Source organism: Pyrus communis, chromosome 9 (assembly GCF_963583255.1).
Source record: "Pyrus communis chromosome 9, drPyrComm1.1, whole genome shotgun sequence".
NCBI lineage: Eukaryota > Viridiplantae > Streptophyta > Magnoliopsida > Rosales > Rosaceae > Pyrus > Pyrus communis.
In genome coordinates, this window is record NC_084811.1 from 9,593,351 (window position 1) to 9,609,766 (window position 16,416).

The 16,416-nt window shown below is 36.0% G+C and overlaps 1 pseudogene; it reads left to right on the forward strand.

The window, feature by feature from the left end:
- Window positions 1–7,625: 7,625 nt before the first annotated feature.
- On the forward strand, window positions 7,626–16,279 carry LOC137744859 (putative disease resistance protein RGA3; annotated as a pseudogene).
- The last annotated feature ends 137 nt before the right edge of the window (window positions 16,280–16,416 follow it).

Below are 16,416 nucleotides of genomic sequence, written 5' to 3' on the forward strand. Positions count from 1 at the left end.
TTACATGGAGGGTTTTCGACAAGACTGGAAGCTTTCTTTCGAACAGGATTACAGGACACTCTGGCCAGAGGCGGCTGGTATATATTTTCGTTTAACCATCTTATAACTACGAGTATCATGTATGTACAATATTGGGATGTCCACAATTGTGACATTGTTTCTTTGGCCGGCAGCAAGGTGAAATTATAGTTGTGGGGTGCGGGGAAAAGTAATATCTTGTACATTCACAAGGTAAGTCTCCTGGGTATCTGTCTGAATGGGAATTAATAACCTTGTTCCGATTGATCATCATCTAGGAATAACTAGTTCCAGTTGAAGAGAATCCATTTTGATTAGGAAAATAGAATAGAGGGAAGTACATATAGTTTTTCAAATCACAAATGACTTGATGTGTCGTAGAGAATGAAAGATTTCTTCTATCTCAATACGAGTCAGGAACTTACTTGTGACTTAGTGCCGGCCCTGAGGAGGTGCAATAGATGCCACCGCATAAGGCCTCAAATCGGAAAGGCCCTCGATTTTTCAAATTTGCATACATTTACGTATATATAATAGTATGTGTAGAATATTATAAACTTGAGTCTTAGCGCAAGTGGTATTATTGCTTCTTTACAACGGCCTAGTAAATGGGTTCAAAACTCGTCTCTATCATCTTTTCAGTTTATTTTTATTAAATGTATAAGCTTCTATAAAATAATATAAAAATTCCACACAATAACATGAAAATTTGAACATTGACCCTCTAAATAGTTAAGAAAAAACATTCCACACAATAACATGAAAATTTGAACATTGACCCTCTAAATAGTTAAGAAAAAACAATACGCTACCTTTCCACTTGTTGATTTGTTAAATTTGTTTGTGTTGTTAGAATTTATAGAAGTTCAGTTTATTTTTATTAAATGCATAAGCTTCCACAAAATAATATAAAAATTTCACACAATAACATGAAAATTTGAACCTTGACCCTCTAAATAGTTAAGAAAAAACAATACGCCACCTTTCCACTTGTTGATTTGTTAAATTTGTTTGTGTTGTTAGAATTTATAGAAGTTCAATTGAAAACTAAAATTATTTTTTATTAAATGCATAAGCTTCCACAAAATAATATAAAAATTCCACACAATAACATGAAAATTTGAACCCTGACCCTCTAAATAGTTAAGAAAAAACAATACACCACCTTTCCACTTGTTGATTTGTTAAATTTGTTTGTGTTGTTAGAATTTATAGAAGTTCAATTGAAAACTAAAATTATTTTTTTTGAACAAAAAAAATAAAATTCTTAATATTTTTTAGGGCCTCCAATTCACTTTCACAGACCCTCAAATCTCAAGGCTAAACTTGTAACATGCTGTTTTGGTTGTCATTTGAAAATGACAAAGAAGCCGGAGATGATCCAGGTATCGATGGCATCCTGAAAGCAGCATAGATTTAGAATTCTGTTTAGTCGTCGTTTATATAGCTAAATGTGGATTCATACGAACACCCTGGTGCTTGTTTGAAGAGATATCCCTTTTGAAGATGTAAAAAAAGGAGGGTTTGAGAACCTAGGATAATGTATACGAACATGTAACTTTTTACCAAAAAAATATAAAATAAAAACATAACAAGTAGCTCTTGGAGTTTGAAGACATTTTTTTAGGGCATAGTTTTTTAATGTTTTCTTTTAACTTATAAAAGAAACCAAATGTGTCATTTTAAGAACCGGATTCGCTCAAGCAACTGATAGCATAGCATGTTTACTAAAGGGGAAATGGCGTCTTCCGGCTCCCAAAATACAAAAAAAAAAAAAAAAAGGAATTCGCTCAAGCAACTTATAGCATAGCATGTTTACTAAAGGAGATATGGTGTCTTTCGGCTCCCAAAATACGAAAAAAAAGGAGGTCTCGGTTCGTGGTTCCAAATTAGCGAGTTTGCTTGATTGTGGTTAGGAAGGGGCTGAAATGCCTTTGTGAGTCTTCTGGATCTCGGAATGGATGGATAATCAAGGCTTACCATTAGTTGTCTTCTTTTTTTAAAAATAAAAAAGGGGAAATGGCGTCAAATGATATGTTTAACTGCTATTAATCATCGAATTACATAATCACTTAACGTTTTTTTTTTTTTTTTTGAATAAGTAATATTATTTACATTAAGGAGGTGGGGGAGTGTAAGAATGGGTTCATTTTATGCCTTTAGTGATGTCAGAACTTCAGCAATTTTGTTACTCCAAGCAATTAAACCTTGATAAACAAGAACAACGGATTTCGCTTGTAAAAGAATATTTTGAGGAGGAGAAATCACAGAGCATCTTTTAATTAAAAATTACAGGGGGAAATGCTTTTTCTTTAACTTTAGCTTTAGCTTTATCTTGATTTATTTCCTTTGGCTTTAACTTTAGCTTTAGCTTTATTTATTACCCTTTCAAAGAGCATTTTTGAATTAGGCAGAGTGGAATGCTTTTCCTTTAGACTTAACTTTAGCTTTAGCTTTATTTATTACCCGTTCAAAGAGCATCCTTGAATTAGGCAGAGTGGAATGCTTTTCCTTTAGACTTAACTTTAGCTTTTTATTTTTATTTTGGAGATTATGAACATCTTTCAATGACAAGAAAAGGAAAGGATTGAGTCATCTTTAATTTTTTCTTTTTCTGTATAGTTGATGTGCTGGTAATTATATGATTCAAAATTTTTGTGCCTGCGTTTTGAAAAAGAATATTCTACAAACCAAAAACCATTGCTTAAGGCTAAGACTCACCACAACCAAAAAATGTATCATGAGAAGGAAGGAAATATTTTTTTGCATGTATCATTGTTGGGAGATTACAAAAAAGTTAGTGAAGTGGCCGAACAAGGAAAGTTTCCATCATCTCCATTTCAAGCGCGTCCATAAAACGTCGGAGATGATGATGAATCAAATGAAACCATTATAATTACGTTTTTATGAAGAAAAAAAAAATTTGGTGTCATAATTAAAATTTTTTTTTTGTCGAAATGTTTTATGTTATGACAAAGGTGTCCCGAGGGTCTAAACATATCATCTTTTTGCCAGAAACCTTCTTTGTAGGACTTTCTCACACCAAAGATAAAATCACAGCCCAACACCTCTGAACAGCGCCTCAGCTCTCTCAGCTCGGCGCATCTGAGCCGGGCCCTGCACCACACCGTCCTGACGTCAGCCCAGCTGACAGGCCCTGGACCTCCTGTTCTGACAACCCACGTGCTGGGGCCAACCCACAATTATTCAATGCAATAATTCCATGTTGTAATAATTCAGTGGACCAAGTACTCTAGCCTGTGGGGCCGATGAAGCATGTGAGTTCACATGGTTGGCCAAGACTCGCTCACAACCAAAAAGCAGAGACTGCTGAAATTTTAAACCACCTTCAAGACTATGGGACGTTTGGATTTATTTGAAACGCATGCAGTCTTTGTTTCTGGGCAGAAGGCGAACAAAGAAAAGTCTCAGATTTTCATTGGGAATGTTACATCCTCTTGCGGCAGTTTGAAGAACTACGATGGACTCAGACCAACTCTTCCTTATTCCTTTGCAGTAAGATTATGGGATAGAAGTTTTTCGTAACATGTAGATTGCTTTTAAAACTGATTTTATAAAAAATAGAGTTTAGTCTTTAATGAATATTTTCAATTTATGTAATACTTTCAGGAGTTTTTTTAAAATGACATTACTTATCATTCTCCACATATTTTATCTCTTGGAAGAACAAAATAACTGTCACTACCTATCACTATATACATTAACCTTACATCATCACTGCCATCATCATTGTTGCCATCACCGCTGTGAGAACAAATTTTACAGCTAATTGAATTGAAAAAAAAAAAAGAAACCACACTCACAAAGAAAAGAGACAAACAGAGTTATGATGTAATAAGAGTGTCCGGAGACTTATTGAGTGCTAAAATAAGAGTGTTAGAATAGTTATTGATTACAAAGCAAATTTTAGCCATCAAAAGTAAGCTATCGGATAGCAATGGTCTGTAATATCTATAGGACAATATGAGATTCGAGGGATTAGGTCAGTGTTGAACAGAATCTTCAAGGTAGTCCAAGAGAATGTTAATGATTATTAACTTTTTCAAATATTTATGATTATTTTGAGTAATAAAAAAAGGATTTATAATTTTTTAATAATGTTAAATTTTTTGATGGGCTAAAGGTCTGTCATGTTATTATATAACAGAGAACCTAATAGATAGGCTAATGGAAGTATGATTTTGAAAGCACATCTTAATTTTAGGTATAAAAGCGAGACGAAAAAAATTAAAAGTGATAAAGTGCGAATTTTGGCTATATTTGAGAACAATAAAGTGAGAATTACCACAATTGTTTTGATTTTATATAAAGTAAAAGTTATCTTATATTTATCACTTTTGGGCGTGTAGTCCAAGTGGGTATGAAGAGACTTTTCAATGTATCTGAAATACTGGACGATATGTCATATGATAATACAAGTAGAGAATTTTTTTTTTTCAGTGTCATTCCACTTATATGATGACATATGATACAGAAACACTAAAAGATCTCGTGATGTTTTGTTGGTTTCCTTTTAGGTCCTAGGTTCCAGGCTTGTTAGGATTATTTTACTATAGGTGGCAAAGATATTTTATACAAAATGAAATTCATCCCAAACTAAATACAATTAGGCGTGTAGCACGTCTTGGTAGAGCCTTGTTGGTTTCCTCTTAGGCCATCTCTAACGGAGAAGACTAAAAGTTAAAATGTCAAAATATTACCTAATTTGTCAAAAAATTCATTTCCAACATATGATTGTGCTATAATTCTATGGAGCCCATCGAATCATTATTTGGCTAAAAGAGTATAAGACTGGTCCAATGTAGCCTTCCACTTAGCCTTTTTTATTTGGAGTCTATCTCCTTAGTTGCAACAATTGATTCAAATTCAACAGTTAGATTTGAAAACATCCAACGATAGTTTAATTAATTAACCAATAAATTTAAAATGTAAACTTAAAACTAATAAATTATTGAAGGGGTTATATTTAGTCCCTTCAGTTGAAGATAATATATGAATATGATCTGATATTGTTAATTTAAAAATAATATTTAGCAGGGATACAATTTTGAACAAGACTATTTTCTTCCTATACAATAGGTAGGTAGTTACTAGATTATATCGGTTTTGTTTTCTTTATAAATAGTAGGTAGTTACTAGATAATATTTTAGTTTGAGTATTTAAATATTCAAAATTTAAAAACTGAATAAATGATAAAAAAATTAAAGAATTTAAATATTTTTATCTGAAGGGGCAAAATTGATATCAAAATATGTAATTGGATAACTGGACTCAGTCCCAAAAACTATCTATGTTGTTGGACCTAGATCCAAAAGCCCCTATAAAGATTCTACTTATTTTGTTCCTTTTGGTTCAGCTCGCGCCTCTGAGCTGCGCCCCGAGCCACAACTGCCTGACGCTTTGCCGACAGCCCCTGATAAATTTTTTCAGGTTCTCAGTACTCCACGTCATATATGTACCAACCAATAAAAATAAAACTCGTGGCTACAATCATTCAATGCAATAATTCCATGTTGTAATAATTCTGTGGACCAGGTGCACAAGCCTGTGGGGCCGAAGAAGCATGTGAGTTTACATGGTAGGCTAAGACTCGCCCGCAGATATTCTATTCTATATATACTAAAATTCAAACTTCTGGTTACTGTTTTAGGGCAGTATGTGGACCAAAATGCCTCTTAATTCGTTCGTTAAGTCACTTTTTTGCCATCTTTTCTACAATAAAATGACTTCCCTGCCCTTTGAGGCCACGCGCTTATCCTCTCCGGTTTCGATTTCTTTGGGTGCTTCGGTTCTTTCTTCATTATCAGCTTTTCCTTATTTTGTTTGACTCCTGCTCTCCCCGTCTCCCTCCTTGCCTTACTTTTCTCTGCACCAAACAGCTAGATTTAGAGCTTCACCATATCTCTTCAAATCAAGGTCTCTATTTCTCTCCCTCTTTTCCCAATCTAGGTTTCCCTCTATCTCTATAGAAAAACCTTAGATCTCGCGGCTGCCGAAGAGCTGAAGCTCCGCGCTTCGAGTTTCAATCCGCCTTGCCGATCGCCTCCTCTCCGCACCTCCACCTAAACCCCTGTGGTAAATTTCCCAATATTTCCCCCAATTCTTTTTTCTCTCTGTTTCTGAGTAAGAAAGTATGATGCTCAAGTTCTTTCAATTTTTTAATTTTTTTTTCTATTTAATTTGAACTGTTAAGATGTTTTACATTGTGGATTCACTTAAAGATGGTGGAGAGGTATGAAGCTAGCAACCCACCATTTTTCTTCAAGATTTGAATCGACTGAGCGATAATGGTGTGTAGAGAACTTGATTAGTACAGACTGCTCTTAGACCATCTGCAAGATGTTTTTAGTTAAATGGATTTTTCATTTGAAGGTTATGGCTGAGTTGCAAAGATTAGGCAATAGATAGAACAAGAAGGATGGAGTCAACGGGGGGATAGAGTTCTGGAGTATGATATTACATATTTTTTCTTTTGTCATGATTGTAGGTTTTTGAAAAAAATTCACTTTCGGAGATTGAGTAAAAATATATAAGGGGTGTTGGTGAGGGTATTGATAAAGTGATAAAATATATAGAGGTTGGCAGTTAGTTAGGAAAGAGAGAGAGAGAGAGAGAGAGAATGAGAGAGGATGAGTTGTGAGGGTATTGATAAAGTGATATAATTGTGAGGTCTAAGAAAAAAAAAAAAAAATTTATTTGTACAAAATTATTTTAATGTCCACATCGTTTAAAAATAAAAATAAAAATTAATATTTAATAAATAATTAATTGAATCATATTATTACTAATATATTATAAAATGTTAATTATTAAAAAAAAACTATACAAAAAAATTAATTATTAAAAAATGTTAAAATAACAAAAATACTATGCATTATTTTAAATTATTTTTGAAATTTTTTGTTTGAGGAGCATTTTTGTTCAATTACTTTTTGTGAAACTTGTGGCATGAAAAAATACTATTCATTGGCCTTGGCTTTATATATAAAGATTCTACTTATTTTGTTCTTTTTGGTTCAGCTCGCGCCTCTGAGCTGCGCCCTGAGCCACAACTGCCTGACGTCAGCTCTGCCGACAGCCCCTGATAAATTTTTTCAGGTTCTTGGTACTGCACGTCATATATGTACCAACCAATAAAAATAAAACTCATGGCTACAATTATTCAATGCAATAATTCCATGTTGTAATAATTCTGTGGACCTGGTGCTCAAGCCTGTGGGGCCGACGAAGCATGTGCGTTCACATGGTAGGCTAAGGGCTGGTTTGGTATTGCTGTTCTTTGAAAAAAAGTTGCTTCTGCTGTGCTGTGAGAATAAGCAGCTGTGAAATAAAGCAGCAGAGTGTTTGGTAAACTTTTTTGTAAAAGTGTTTTTGAAAAAAAAAAGCAGTATTAGAGTGTTTGGTAAACTTTTATGTAAAACATATGTGAAAAAAAGCCGATTTTTCAAAGCTGGGTTTTGTAGCTTCTTGTTTTTGGCTTTTTTTCACCCAAAACTGTGAAAAAAAGCTGAAGCTCAGTGTTTACCAAACACAAAAACAGCTTCTAGCTTTTTTTTATAGCAACTTTTTTCAGAATCACCTCAGTACCAAACCAGGTCTAAGACCGCAGATATTCAATTCAATAATTCCATGTTGTAAACAACCTTCAAGACTCAGGGGCCATACTTCTTGTTGGTTTTTCTCAACTGAGATTATTCAGTCTTCTTTGAGTTCAACAGTTTGTTAGGAAATATGGCAGAACTTGTTACTTTTGCTGCCGAGGGAATACTGGCTAGGGTGGCTTCAGTAGCCAGAGCAAGAATTCAGTCTCCTCTGGGGATTCGAAGGAGAAGTAGCAGGGCTGCGGCAATCATTGTCCAAGATTCAAGCTATGCTGCAAGATGCGGCCCAACATTCGCAGTTTCGGGGCGAATCGGTGCAAATGTGGGTGAAGGATCTTGAAGATGTAGCTCAAGATGCTGATGAAGTGCTGGGCGAATACGGATACGAAGTTCTCCGGCGTCAGGTGGAGCTTGAAAACCACAATTCCATTGCGTTTCGTCACAATATGGGACGCAAAATCAAGAAAATCAATGCATCTTTGGCGAATCTGAAGAATATGGCAGCTTGTTTGGGGCTAGTTGACACGAGAACCGTCGATGCAACGTATCATGATGGTATAAGAGTACTTGACAGGGTAACCGGCCCTGTCTTTAATCAACATGAAAAGTACATTGTTGGAAGGGAGAAGGCTGTGTTGGAGATAGCTACAACCCTGATAAATTCCAGCAACAATAAGGAGAATTCTATTTCGGTTATGGCGATTGTGGGAAGGGGAGGCCTGGGCAAGACAACTTTGGCTAAATCAGTTTATCGTCATCCCGAGATAGAAAGACGGTTCGATACAAAAATATGGATATGTGTACCTACTTCTTTCGAAATCAAGGCGATTTTAAGCGGGATCTTAGAAAAGATTAAACCGGAAAAGGCTGGGATTGAAGGTAAAGCAACAATATGTGAAAATATCCAAGAAGATTTGAAAGGAAAGCGATATCTTCTCATTCTCGATGATGTCTGGAATGAGGATTCTCATGAATGGAATGATTTGATGAGTCGTTTGTCAAGTGTTAAAGATACTCAAGGAAGCAGCATCCTTGTCACTACCCGCAGTGCAAGTGTTGCATCAATTGTGGAAACACTTCCCAGGCGTGTTTTGGAAAAATTATCGGATGACGAATGTTGGCGCATATTAAAGGATAGGGCATTTCCGAATGGGAGTACTTCCGTGACCCAAGATCAAGAGCGAATGGGAAGGGAAATTGCCAAAAAATGTGCAGGTGTACCATTGACGGCAAAGGTATATACTTTTATTAGTTTTTTTAAAAGTTGCGTGTTTTCTGTTCTTATTCTAATTGTTTGTTCATGAAATGAACGAAATGAAAGCATAATACATATGAGCACTATCGAAACCAATAAAATCATTCAACCATGCTTCACTAGTCAGAAAATCTAGTCAGGATTAAACCCTAATTGATACCTGTTCGTACCTATAGAATTGAGTTCCAACTTTGGTATTCTCCTATCTTAATATATGTTCAATTACTTGTATACCAAAATACATATACCCCAAACATAGTTTGGTCTCATTCACATTAGAAGTAGAACACTTACATGGAGCTCCCACGAATCATTTCTAAGACCTCATTGGATGATATTTCTATTTGTTTTTTCAGAATATGCTAGTGATCAGTTAAAATACTGATTACATGTCGTTAATTTTTAGCCTATGAATTCTCAGTTGATAGACATTCAAACTCGTGTTCCAATAGGTATTGGGAAATATGATGCGTGATAAACCGAGTGATGGATGGCAGTCAATTCAAGAAAGTAAAATATGGAATTGGCCAGGAGAAGAAAGAATCATTTTAGTTTTGAAGTTGAGCTTTGATGAATTGAGATCACCATCTTTGAAACAATGTTTTGCATACTGTTCAATGTTCGTCAAAGATGATATTATTTATAAGGAGGATTTAATCCAACTTTGGATGGCTCAAGGATTGCTCCAACCTTTTCGCAACAAAAGCATGGAGGATGTAGGGTATGAATATTTTAATATTCTATTGGAGAACTCCTTTTTTCAAGATGTTGAAATGGAAGGAAATACTGTTTACAGTTGCAGGATGCACGATCTTGTGCACGAACTTGCAGAACATGTGTCAACATCACAGAGCAAGAACTCCATTGAGAAACACATGGTAAAGCTCTCTACCTCGACACTGCATGTAATTCCAAACGGAGGTTTGAATGGTGATATACTTGGTGGCATCTTTTCAAGATTTAAAGGTTTGCGCGTCTTAAAAATGCGCGATGTTGAAATCCCTGAGTTGCCATTTTCAATTGAAAAGTTGAAATGCTTAAGGTATCTCGATGTTTCCCGTACAGGTATCAAAAAGCTCCCCAAATCTATTTGCAAGCTTTATAATCTACAGACGTTGAAGATGTCCTCTGTCGAAAGTTTTCCAAAGAAGCTGCAAAATTTGATCAACCTGAGACATTTTGATTTTGGTTCTAAATTCAATCGTAGTCGTGAAACATATCCAATTGGGATTGGGCGTTTGACTAATCTCCAATATTTACGTTATTTCAATGTGGGTAAGGAGAGAGGTCGTCGAATAGAGGAGTTGGCTGGCTTAAAGCAATTGAAAGGTGATTTAAGTATTTATTGTCTAGAGCATGTGAGAGATGGAGAGGAAGCAAAGAAAGCAAAACTAGCAGAGAAGACAAATCTGCGTGAATTAGTCTTTGGATGGGATGAACACAGGTCTATGATCAACATTAATGATGAGGATGTACTAGAAAGCCTTGGACCACCACTCCCTAAATTGGAATTTTTAGGGATTGACAACTTTATGGGTGAGAAATTTGCATCCTGGATGATGGGGAGTCCCTTTCCTTTATTAAAAAGATTACGTATCGCTTCACCTAAGAATCTAATTGAATGGGCGGAAGCAGCAGAAAACATTGTGCTCTTTCCATGCCTCGAGGAGCTGTCTCTAAGCAATTGCGATCAATTGAGAAGTGCTCCCAGTCGTTTTCCATCTCTGAAAAAGTTAGAGATACATTCCATGGGTAGCGGCATGCCATTAGCAAATATAAGCAGCAACCTGACCACTCTGACCTCTTTGGAAATAAATAATATAAGGGGACTTGATTGTCTGCCAGAGGGGATGTTAAAAAACAACAAGAATCTTGCGTATTTGGTGATAAGAAATTGTCAGGATTTAACTTGTATTACTACGGATGATGTATTTGGTTGTTGTGCTTCTCTTCAGTCCGTGTATATTTTCGGGTGTGATAATCTTAGGTGCCTGCCTGATGGGCTACAAACTCTTGTCTCTCTTAAGGAGTTGACTATAGACATTTGCCAGAGTCTAGAGCTCATTCCAGACATGCACGGTCTCACTTCCCTTAGTGAGTTAACCATAGATTCTTGCTCCAAGCTGACGTCCATTCCATTTGAACAGGGCCTTCCATCTCTCTGTAAATTGGATATTCGCAATTGTCCCGAATTATCAATCCTACCGAGTGGGTTAGAATATTGTACCTCTCTTCAGGATTTGAGAATATATGATTGTGAGAAGCTAACATCAGCTGGGATTCACAGCCTCCCACCATCCCTCCACACTCTGTTGATATCGGATTGCAAAAGTCTAGAGTCCATTCCATTTGAACAGGGCCTCCCATCTCTCTGTAAATTGGATATTCGCAATTGTCCCGAATTATCAATCCTACCAAGTGGGTTAGAATATTGTACCTCTCTTCAGGATTTGAAAATATATGATTGTGAGAAGCTAACATCGACTGGGATTCACAGCCTCCCACCATCCCTCCACTCTCTGGAGATACATGATTGCAAGAGTCTAGGATCTATTCCTGGTTTAGAAAACCTCACACACCTCCGTGAGTTGGAGATAGTTGATTGTCATGGGTTAAAAAACCTGCCCAGTGAGTTAAAAACCCTCACCAGCTTGAAGAAATGGGAAATTGGTGGGTTTTGGAAGGAGCTTGATTCATTCCCTCCTTTTGAGATTACTCCACAACTTGAATCATTAAAGTTGTGGGCTTGGCCTAAAGATATGGAGCTGCACGAATCTCAAGTATCTACCTACAGCTGAAGCTATGAAATGCCTCACCAAATTAAAAAAAGTATACATTGATCGTTGTCCCGTTCTAGAATGGCACGAGATTTCTCATATTCCAAATATTGGTATGTTTTTTCTTTTACGGTTCTTAAATCAATTACACACAATGTATTCTATTTTCTTCCCTTACTTTTTCATTAAAGTGAATCACTTGTTATGTGGTATGTATGTTTCTGTTTCGTTTTCCTGAAACTACAATTTAATGTACATGGTAAATTTCAATCCCCAGTACAAAATTGTGATAAGATATATTTACGTTATGATATGCATATGGTTAAGTGCCTATTCCAATCATGTTCTCACATCTCTTTTGACTGTTTTCTTCTTTGCCAACTTTAGTTAATCAGTCAGTTATTGAAATAAAGATATGATATAATTGTTTGCTCAAAAAAAAAAATTAAAAAAAATATTCGTGTATAAGTTTTGAAGTGTTCTTCATATTCATACATGTGTATTTGTAACGTTTTTCAAGGTACCGTTTGTTATAGTCAATTAGTTAGAACTATGAGCAAGTGCTGACATAATATGTTTAAATCTATAGTTTACTAAGTAATGTGAACCCCAATTCAGTAATCTTATAAAATCTCTGAATGAGTTGATTGTTAAATTATTCAGCTCAAGTAAGTCACTTTTTTTTCTTCCTAAACCTTGTAAGAAAAGAACTGATCTTTCTTAACATTTTTTGTGAACTCTGGCATTCACCAAAGTTTTTATTTTTTATTCGTCCCTTCAGACCGCATTTTGCGTTGGCGCCAATGGTGAGTAACGGCAATTCCCAATTGTTTGAAGTTGCATTGGACCAGATTCATGGTAAGCTTCTCTCTTTTGATTAGATTTATCCAGATGCATATTACTTAAGTCTAAAGTTGGGATTGAAACTCAAGTATTCATATTGCTTATGAAATTGGGATACGAATTTGCATTAATTACGGTTGTGCCATAGTGTGTGGAGAGATTTTTTAGTGTGACCGGAACACGGGATGGTACATCACGTGTCACTATTCAAAAAGTGTGATATTTGTGTTAAAAAATTAATAACTTAAAAATAAAAATTTTCACCACTTATATAAAAACACGTGGTATATCATCCGTGTTCCAATCACAATGAAAAATTTCTCATGTGTGTGGGCTGTGCTTCACCCAAAATCAGCTCTCACGGGTATTGGGCTGGGTTTTGCATTAATTCCTCTCATCTGTCTCTGTCTCATACTGCAAAACAGGCGGGTTGGGCTGCTGCACTCCAGCATATATTTTTTTCAACGGATTAATGCAATCACAAATTATTTTGTTGATTTTTTACTTACATTGTGGTTTGTGGATGAAGGGTTTCGGTGCTCCGAAAATGCCCGCCCTGATTTTTTTACACCAAGTGGAGATGGCAACCCAGACATTGTAACTGGCCCAGGTACTTCAATCTTTTCAGTTTTTGGTAATTTTCGATTGCTGTTTGGTTGCTGAGAAAGAGAGGGAAAATAAGAGAAATCATCAAAGTTGATATATACCATTTGCTTTTAGTCGCATTGATTTTTATTGTGAGAAATTATATGATTATAGTGTATAATTACCTGTGGAATTGAGTAGTATTATCTGAAGCTCTCTCACTACTCAGGTGTATCAATGGTAATAAATTGCTGAGTAGATGAACTACAAACCTCAAATTCCCTCTGTTTGTATATTTGCAGTTGCTTTTCCGTATAAATCTTCAAACCCAGGAACATCTCCGACGCCTGGACCTCCTTGGTAAAGTGGATTCTCCCTTCTTTATTGTTTGTCCCACTTAACTCATTATTTTCTTCCCTTTTTTGTTTGTGATTTAAAAATAATTTGGAGGGTTATGACCGAATCTGAAATTATTAAATTTTCCTGCTTTTGTTTTTGCAGAGTAGTACCCGCCAAAAGTTTGAGGGTTCAGCTGGGAAGGTTTCTGAGTTTTGCAGAGAAGGCAATGACTGATAATCTCTCTCCTACACCAGTTTCATGAACTCAAGTACAACACCTCTTCTTCAATTCTTCAATTCTTCAATTCTCTAAACTACTGTTCTTCAATTCTGCTTTTGTTTTTGGAACTGAATTTTGATTAATGTGTTATTGAATTTATGGCTCTTTAAGGCCAAATTCTGATATGCATCTGGTTAAGTACCTATTCCAATAATGTCCTCACATCTCTTTTGATTGTTCTCTTCTCTGCCCGTTTTAGTTAATCAGTCAATTAGTTGAAATTATGCACAAGTTCTGACATATTATGTTTGAATCTGTAGATTGGAGTCCCTGTTAATCTGATTGTTACGTTATTCAACTCAAGTCAGTCATTTTCTTAAGGTACCCTTTTTTTCTTAGTAAACATTCTAAGAACAGAACTGAGCTTTTTATTCCTATCACGTTTTCTCAACTCTGACCAAAGTTGTATTTTTTTATTAGTTCCTGGGGACAGGTGATGGCTGGGAGTCAGAACGTTTCTCTATTTTTATTAGCACAAGCAATTCCCAACTGCTTGAAGTTGCATTAAATTAGATTGTGGGTAAGCTTCTCTCTTTTGATCGGAACATTCTCTATTACTTTTACTGTTTTACATAGGCTTCTGATTTATCATCCCACCAACCATAAATTTTAATAACTTTTTGGAAAATACATTCAGGCATCATATTTTTTCCAAATTTTTTCTAAGGTAGCTATGTTTTTGACTGATTTTTTTTTTTCACTTTTAATTGGAGTTTGAAATAAATTCTAAGACCAAAATTTGAATGCGAAAACAAATGTGAAAAGGGAAGGAAGGCTGTGTTATTGAACATAATTAGCTCTATTAGGTATGGAACGATTGGATTTATTTTCCACATTAGCACAGCTTCATTGAATTTGTGGCTTGTGACACTTTCTAAACACAAGATGAAAAGTAATCGAGGCAGTTAATTCATTTCAAACGCAGGCAGTCTTGATTCTGCTCAGGAAGTGAACAAAGAAAAGTCTTAGACAATCGCTATGATACTTGCAACTGTGGCATCAATTACATTGCATATAAGCTACCAAGCTGAAAAGGGATGCACCTATATATGTATGGCAACACAAACTGCATGCAATTCATTAAATATGTTTTTATCAGAAAGTTAGTTTCCCACTTCCAGATTTAAGAATTGACGGGGGAGCCTCGGACTAACTCTTCCTTATTCTTTTCACAACTTTTCGTGTCAGGGGATTTTGGTGGCTGTATTGAGGACTTGGTTCCGTTGTATACTACAAAGCAACTTTTAGCCATCAAGGGGAACTAATCAAATCGGATTTTAGGGGATTATGAATGGAACCTTCAAGGCAGTCCAAGCGAATGTTGAGGCAGGTAGCTCTTTTTTTTCCTTTGGCAAGTGTAAAAGTTTGGAAAATTGATTACTTCACGTTCTGGGTGGGTATTAAGATGATACAGTTGGACAAGGAGGGTTATTGACAAGACTGAAACTTTCTTTTGAACAGGACACTGTTTATCCGGTTTACTACAAGTACTATATGTTGTATGTAATATGTAACATCACCAGAAATTTCACAAGTAGTAATTAAACTTCTGTTACTGTTTTTGTGTTTTAGCTACAATTGTAGCGCCAATTTTACTTATGCGTGTGAAATTGTTTGTCTGACAAGCAGCACGGTGGAATTGTAATCTAGTTGCAGGTCCTTGGTGAAAGGAACATCTTATACGCTCACAAGGTATGTCTCTTATCCGCCTTAGCTAATTTTCAATCATTTTCGAGTATGGTATATGTTAAATACCTTTTTCATATTATAACATCTGAATTCAAATTGTGACTGCCAACCACCCGATGAGAAGTACTAACTGAGGCAGCTATTTGATTTCAAGGGCATCAGCATGGTCTTAATTTGGGTCAGGAAGCGATTGAATCAAGTCTCAGATTTTCATTGCCAATGTCACAATGCACATGTCATCCTGGAGACATTCATTTGCCGCAGTTTTCCAATGAGTTTGAAGCGTTTCAATGATTTTGGTTGTCCTGAATTTCAAAGGTAAACAATGGTATTCATATGTAAATTCTATTGCAGATTAAATTCGGGTTGAGCGATCGAGCTGAAAATCGTCTCCCTTCTTCTATCTATTGCAGACTGCAGTTGATTAATGAATGGCCAGGGTAACCAATTTTTCATTTGGCCAGGAGGCTGTGGATGTAGAATGATGTGCAGAGTGATGCATATTTTATATTGTTGGTTGAGAAGGATGCTGCTTTTATTCAATTGTCTGAGGATCGGTTTTACAATAGAATTCCATGTATTATCCTGGCTGTAAAGGGGGAGCCAAATGTAGCCACCACTCTTTTTAAGCAAGGTGAAGCTGGAACTGAAGCTACCGGTACTGGCTCGTGGAAAGTGATCTGTACGGGTTGAAGTGGTTGAAGAACATGTCATATGACAGTGCGAATTTGACCACACCAGATATAAAATGGTTGGGGATATGGCTGAGTGATTTGGACAAGTACAAAATTCCGGAGCAGTGTAGGTTGATGATGACAGATCAGGATATTAAAACAGGGAAGGAAATGCTGGAGGAAGATTTTGTGAAGAAGAATCCAAAATGGGTTGAGGAGCTCTCATGGTGAAAACCAAGCAAAAGGCAGAAATTCAGGCTCTGAGCGCATTCAGCTTTCAGTATCTGGCTCAGGTTTATTTGCCACTAAAACTGCAGGAGCAGGATTGGATATG